We start from the raw sequence: 6,689 nt of genomic DNA, 5'->3' as shown, positions 1-6,689 counted from the left end.
GTTCAGTTCTATTTCAGTTCTAGTTCAGTTCTAGTTCAGTTCTAGTTCAGTTCTAGTTCAGTTCTAGTTCTAGTTCAGTTCTAGTTCAGTTCTAGTTCAGTTCTAGTTTTAGTGCAATCGTGGATGATTGCAGTAATTTTAAACTATTATTAATGCAACAAATTATTGCATTCCTAATGTCACACTTACATTAACTGGAACATTTGTTTAGGTTTTCTTCCTAATGCATTTTTTTCTAATTATAAATTCTGCCCATGTCTAATTTTCATCATACAAATGCAGGTTTCATATTCTCTTCCCCCTCTATGATAGTGGTTGTGCTTGCTACATCTGTGTGTCTCGAATTGATTTGATGCGCCAGTGAAATTGTAAGCGATTTTTGTCGCGTTCTTGAAATTGATGAATTGAAAAAGGTGGTTTTTCGTGTAAGGTCCTCTTTAAGGATGTTCGTTCTGCATGTTTTATTATTTGGCAAGGAGATTAAGGAGGAAGAAGGATTTTTGTTTGTAAAAGAACAATTCAAATTTATACCACTAAAGTGATGTAGGATATAAAAATTTAAGTTGTAGAACAAAAATTCAAAAAAAAAAACATAAGTGAGCACATAGTAAGCTTCATTTTCAATTTAAACGTTTTTAACGAAGTTACAGCCGATTTTATGTTTTAGAACACAAAAACGATTTTTAGTGGAACATATTCGATTTTTGAAAAAACATGAGTGGTCACAAATTAATGTCCTTTTTCAATTTAAACGTGTTTCAACGAAGTTACAGCCGATTTTAGGTTTTCCAACAAAAAATCGATTTTTGGTGGAAAATATCGAGTTTTTGGGAAAAACTTGAGTGATCACAAATTAAGCTCCTTTTTCAATTTAAACGTGTTTTAACGAAGTTACAACCGTTTTTAGGCTTTCCTACAAAAAATCGATTTTTGGTGGAAAATGTCGACTTTAGGGAAAAACATGAGTGATCACAAATTAAGCACCTTTTTCAATTTAAACGTTTTTTTAACATGATTGATCACAAATTAAGCTCCTTTTTCAATTTAAACGTGTTTTAACGAAGTTACAGCCGATTTTAGGTTTTTCAACAAAAAAAATCGATTTTTGGTGGAAAATATCGAGTTTTAGGGAAAAACATGATTGATCACAAATTAAGCTCCTTTTTCAATTTAAACGTGTTTTAACAAAGTTACAGATTTTAGGTTATTCAAATAAAAATCGATTTTTGGTGCAAAATATCGATTTTTAGGGAAAAACATGAGTGATCGCAAATTAAGCTCTTTTTTCAATTTAAACGTGTTTTAACGAAGTTACAGCCGATTTTAGGTTTTCCAAATAAAAATTGATTTTTGGTAAAAAATATCTAGTTTTAGGGAAAAGCACGAGTGATCACAAATTAAGCTCCTTTTTCAATTTAAACGTGTTTTAACGAAGTTACAGCCGATTTAAGTTATACCAACAAAACAACGATTTTTGGTGGAAAATTTCGATTTTTAGGGAAATACATGAGTGATCACATATTAAACTCCTTTTTCAATTTAAACGTGTTTTAACGAAGTTACAGCCGATTTTAAGTTTTCCAAATAAAAATCGATTTTTGGTGCAAAATATCGATATTTAGGGAAAAACACGAGTGATCACAAATTAAGCTCCTTTTTCAAATTACACGTGTTTTAACGAAGTTATAGCCGATTTTAGGGTTTGTAAATAAATATCGATTTTTAGGGAAAAATATGAGTGATCACAAATTAAGCTCCTTTTTCAATTTAAACGTGTTTTAACGAAGTTACAGCCGATTTTAAGCTATTCCAACAAAACATTGATTTTTGGTGGAAAATTTCGATTTTTAGGGAAATACATGAGTGATCACAAATTAAGCTCCGTTTTCAATTTAAACGTGTTTTAACGAAGTTACAGCCGATTTTAAGTTTTCCAAATAAAAATCGATTTTTGGTGGAAAATATGGATTTTTAGGGAAAAACACGAGTGATCACAAATTAATGTCCTTTTTCAATTTAAACGTGTTTTAACGAAGTTACAGCCGATTTTAGGTTTTCCATCAAAAAAATCGATTTTTGGTGGAAAATAGAGTTTTAGGGAAAAACATGAGTGATCACAAATTAAGCCCCTTTTTCAATTTAAACGTGTTTTAACATGATTGATCACAAATTAAGCTCCTTTTTCAATTTAAACGTGTTTTAACGAAGTTACAGCCGATTTTAGGTTTTTCAACAAAAAAAATCGATCTTTGGTGGAAAATGTCGATTTTTAGGGAGAAACATGATTGATCACAAATTAAGCTCCTTTTTCAATTTAAAAGTGTTTTAACAAAGTTACAGCCGATTTTAGGTTTTCCAAATAAAAATCGATTTTGGGTGCAAAATATCGATTTTTAGGGAAAAACATGAGTGATCACAAATTAAGCTCTTTTTTCAATTTAAACGTGTTTTAACGAAGTTACAGCCGATTTTAGGTTTTCCAAATAAAAATCGATTTTTGGTGCAAAATATCGATATTTAGGGAAAAACACGAGTGATCACAAATTAAGCTCCTTTTTCAATTTAAACGTGTTTTAACGAAGTTACAGCCGATTTTAGGTTTTCCAAATAAAAATCGATTTTTGGTGAAAATGTCGACTTTAGGGAAAAACATGAGTGATTACAAATTAAGCTCCTTTTTCAATTTTAACGTGTTTTAACGAAGTTACAGCCGATTTTAGGTTTTCCAAATAAAAATCGATTTTTGGTGAAAATGTCGACTTTAGGGAAAAACATGAGTGATCACAAATTAAGCTCCTTTTTTAATTTAAACGTGTTTTAACAAAGTTACAGATTTTAGGTTTTCCAAATAAAAATCGATTTTTGGTGCAAAATATCGATATTTAGGGAAAAACATGAGTGATCACAAATTAAGCTCCTTTTTCAATTTAAACGGTTTTTAACGAAGTTACAGCCGATTTTAGGTTTTCCAGCAAAAAATATCGAGTTTTGGTGGAAAATATCAAGTTTTAAGGAAAAACATGATTGATCACAAATTAAGCTCCTTTTTCAATTTAAACGTGTTTTAACGAAGTTACAGCCGATTTTAGGTTTTCCAACAAAAAACTCGATTATTGGTGGAAAATATCGATTTTTAGGGAAAAACATGAGTGATCACAAATTAAGCTCCTTTTTTAATTTAAACGTGTTTTAACGAAGTTACAGCCCATTTTAAGTTTTCCAAATAAAATTAAGCTCCTTTTTCAATTTAAACGTGTTTTAACGAAGTTACAGCCGATTTTAAGTTATTCCAACAAAACATCGATTTTTGGTGGAAAATTTCGATTTTTAGGGAAATACATGAGTGATCACAAATTAAACTCCTTTTTCAATTTAAACGTGTTTTAACGAAGTTACAGCCGATTTTAGATTTTCCAAATAAAAATCGATTTTTGGTGCAAAATATCGATTTTAAGGGAAAAACATGAGTGATCATAAATTAAGCTCCTTTTTCAATTTAAACGTGTTTTAACGAAGTTACAGCCGATTTTAGGTTTTCCAACAAAAAAATCGATTTTTGGTGGAAAATGTCGACTTTAGGGAAAAACATGAGTGATCACAAATTAAGCTCCTTTTTCAATTTAAACGTGTTTTAACAAAGTTACAGATTTTAGGTTTTCCAAATAAAAATCGATTTTTGGTGCAAAATATTGATATTTAGGGAAAAACATGAGTGATCACAAATTAAGCTTCTTTTTCAATTTAAACGGTTTTTAACCAAGTTACAGCCGATTTTAGGTTTTCCAGCAAAAAATATCGAGTTTTGGTGGAAAATATCAAGTTTTAAGGAAAAACATGATTGATCACAAATTAAGCTCCTTTTTCAATTTAAACGTGTTTTAACGAAGTTACAGCCGATTTTAGGTTTTCCAACAAAAAACTCGATTTTTGGTGGAAAATGTCGATTTTTAGGGAAAAACATGAGTGATCACAAATTAAGCTTCTTTTTTAATTTAAACGTGTTTTAACGAAGTTACAGCCCATTTTAAGTTTTCCAAATAAAAATTGATTTTTGGTGAAAAATATCGATTTTTAGGGAAAAGCACGAGTGATCACAAATTAAGCTCCTTTTTCAATTTAAACGTGTTTTAACGAAGTTACAGCCGATTTTAAGTTATTCCAACAAAACATCGATTTTTGGTGGAAAATTTCGATTTTTAGGGAAATACATGAGTGATCGCAAATTAAGCTCCTTTTTCAATTTAAACGTGTTTTAACGGAGTTACAGCCGATTTTAGGTTTTCCAAATAAAAATCGATTTTTGGTGCAAAATATCGGGAAAAACACGAGTGACCACAAATTAAGCTCCTTTTTCAATTTAAACGTGTTTTGACGAAGTTACAGCCGATTTAAGTTTTCCAACAAAAAATCGATTTTTGGTGCAAAATATCGAGTTTTAGGAAAAAACATGAGTGATCACAAATTAAGTTTCTTTTTCAATTTAAACGTGTTTTAACGAAGTTACAGCTCATTTTAAGTTTTAGAACAAAAAATCAATTTTTTGTGGAAAATATCGATTTTTAGGGAAAAACATGAGTGATCACAAATTAAGCTCCTTTTTCAATTTAAACGTGTTTTAACGGAGTTACAGCCGATTTTAGGTTTTCCAAATAAAAATCGATTTTTGGTGCAAAATATCGATTTTAAGGGAAAAACATGAGTGATCACAAATTAATGTCCTTTTTCAATTTAAACGTTTTTTAACGAAGTTACAGCCGATTTTAGGGTTTCCAGCAAAAAATTTCGAGTTTTGGTGGAAAATATCAAGTTTTAGGGAAAAGCACGAGTGATCACAAATTAAGCTCCTTTTTCAATTTAAACGTGTTTTAACGAAGTTACAGCCGATTTTAGGTTTTCCAAATAAAAATCGATTTTTGGCGAAAAATATCGTGTTTTAGGGAAAAGCACGAGTGATCACAAATTAAGCTCCTTTTTCAATTTAAACGTGTTTTAACGCAGTTACAGCTGATTTTAGGTTTTCCAACAAAAAAATCGATTTTTGGTGGAAAATATCGATTTTTAGGGAAAAACATGAGTGATCACAAATTAAGCTCCTTTTTCAATTTAAACGTGTTTTAACGGAGTTACAGCCGTTTTTAATGTGTTGCTAATATCAGTGAAGTGTTTCAGCCTTAATTTCTTCCTGAAACTGTGATCTATTCAAGGCAAAACTATTTATTTCTGCTATAAACTAATTATATCCTCATTTTGCCTTTAAAGCTATAAAAATTATGATAAAAATATGATTGATGTTTATGGTTTGACACACCAGCTATTTGGTTTCTCTTTTTGCCTCCTCTTAGACCAGAATACACTACAAATCCACTACTTCTAGTAGTAATTTGTGGTTTTTAGTTAAAGTAACCTACTTTCAGAGAATTTACATATTGTGCTCTAATTTCCACTGTTAGGGAAAAAACTCTATAAATAATGATAAAAGAGGAAAAAAAAAAGAAGAATATAATTTAATTAATATGTAAATTATCTATGGCCAAACAGCCTTCTGTAAAACTGCATAGTATATGTATGTATGTGTGTTTTTATAAACAAAGTGTATTATTAAAACTTATCTATGATGTCATTATAAATTTTAATTAATATAAAATGTAAGGCAATGTGGATATTATTAGCATTATTATTGCAAGTAATGCAAATAAAATGGAGATATTAAGTAAAAGTAAACTATAAAAAAAACACTTTTAGTGAAAAATTATGTTAAAAAAACTAAAAGTATTAAATGTGTTAAAAAATAAAAAGGCTTTATTGTAGTAATAGATTAAGTTACAACACACAAATATATTGCTTAATATAAACATTTAATAGTTTAAAAAAAATGTTAATGCAAAATTAAAAAAAAAAAATATATATTACATTTATTTAAATAATTTAGTCTAATTTGCCAATATTTTAATGACATAATTTTTAATAATAATTGTAATAATTAAAAAGAAAAAAAAAACAAACATATTACAATTAATTAAAATTAATAATTGCAATTAATAAGGATTAAAAATTTTAGATTATTTTAACAATTAATAATTATTTAAAATTGTTAAAATGTAAAACAAAATTTTGTTTTCAAATAACATAATTTTATATATACACAGTGCTACTGTTAAAAATATTTTGCAATATTTTGAAATCAACAAACCTAATAAATAGAAAGTAGCCTTTTAAAAATCCTTAACTCCACATTTGATTCTTTTGTAGCACCGTGTATTAACTAACAATTTTTATATGTCATTTTACGATAATAAGTTTTTTTTTAAGTTTTTATTAACTTCAGCAAAATTAGTCAATATGTTTAAAATAATATCAGAAATATTATTGAGTTTAAATCAATATTATTGTTGAATTTATAAGCAGCTTAATTTTTGTATCCAACATACATGAGGTTTTTATTTTCATATACTTTATAAATAGTAATTTCACATCTAAATGTGTAGGTTTTATTTTATGGAAAAGCTCAATATAAATTATCATTACAAAAAAAAAGGAGCGAAATTATGAATGAACACAGTGGAATAAAGAGGGAATTAAGGACTAACTAGAACTGAACTAGAACTGAACTAGAACTGAACTAGAACTGAACTAGAACTGAACTAGAACTGAACTAGAACTGAACTAGAACTGAACTAGAACTGAACTAG

This window comes from Lucilia cuprina, chromosome 2 (genome assembly GCF_022045245.1).
Source record: "Lucilia cuprina isolate Lc7/37 chromosome 2, ASM2204524v1, whole genome shotgun sequence".
NCBI classification, from domain to species: Eukaryota; Metazoa; Arthropoda; class Insecta; order Diptera; family Calliphoridae; genus Lucilia; species Lucilia cuprina.
Note: the sequence above shows the minus strand (reverse complement) of the source record.